The sequence below is a fragment of the Schistocerca cancellata genome, chromosome 3 (genome assembly GCF_023864275.1).
Source record: "Schistocerca cancellata isolate TAMUIC-IGC-003103 chromosome 3, iqSchCanc2.1, whole genome shotgun sequence".
NCBI lineage: Eukaryota > Metazoa > Arthropoda > Insecta > Orthoptera > Acrididae > Schistocerca > Schistocerca cancellata.
Genome location: NC_064628.1, coordinates 597,127,291 through 597,128,248, shown reverse-complemented (window position 1 = coordinate 597,128,248; position 958 = coordinate 597,127,291). Strand labels below are relative to the sequence as shown.

Here is a 958-nt window from a genome sequence, read left to right as displayed (position 1 = left end):
TCAGCGCAACAGCACGGAGTATGTAGGAGTAAGGCCTTGTACATTATATCTATAAGGAGAGATTAGGCAGTGGGTTCCTCATTCAGAAATTGCTTTTGACTATTGGTTGTTTGTGAGAAAACTGTGTTGTGCTACGTTTAAGGAACAGAAACTTCTACCAGAACGTGTCGGAATTCCACAGTGGCAAGATCATCAAGATTGGCGTTTAACGTTCTGCATTTTTGCTGTTCACCAACGGTCTTGCCGCAGTGGTAACACCGGTTCCCATCAGATCACCGAAGTTAAGCGCTATCGGGCTGGGCTAGCACTTGGATGGGTGACCATCCGGTCTGCCGAGCGCTGTTGGCCAGCAGGGTGTACTCAGCCCTTACGAGGCAAACTGAGGAGCTACTTGATTGAGAAGTAGCGGCCCCGGTCTCGGAAACTGACACACGGCCGGGAGAGCGGTGTGCTGACGACATGTCCCTCATATCCGCATCCAGTGACGCCAATGGTCTGAGGATGACACGGCGGCCGGTCGGTACCGTTGGGCCTTCATGGCCTGTTCGGGAGGAGTTTAGTTTTTAAAATTTTGCTGTTCACGTTAGTCATGGTCCCACGACTGTCATCAGTATATGGAACCGATGTGTTTCACAAGGGCCTACTCAATGCCACACATGGGCTCAAACAACACTTTGTTTGCTCGCCAGCGCAGGATTGTCCAGCCATGTCAGCTAGTTAGTTAGTAAGTTAGTCGTGTACTTTGAATGACAAAACGGGCTTGTTTGCAAGAAGACAAGTAAATAACCCTACGGATAGTGCGATGAAACAGGAGCACCACCATAATGACACTGGTGACTTAGATGTAATAACAGATCTTTCACATTAGCACTTGCACTATATTTCCAGGCTGTTACAGGACTCAATATTTGTTATGCTAAACACTTAGTATGTGACTTAGTCGCCAGTTCTGTTTCCC

At 48.0% G+C, this 958-nt stretch overlaps 1 pseudogene; it reads left to right on the top strand.

The window, feature by feature from the left end:
* The first annotated feature begins 230 nt into the window (after positions 1-230).
* Positions 231-348, top strand: LOC126177348 (5S ribosomal RNA; annotated as a pseudogene).
* The last annotated feature ends 610 nt before the right edge of the window (positions 349-958 follow it).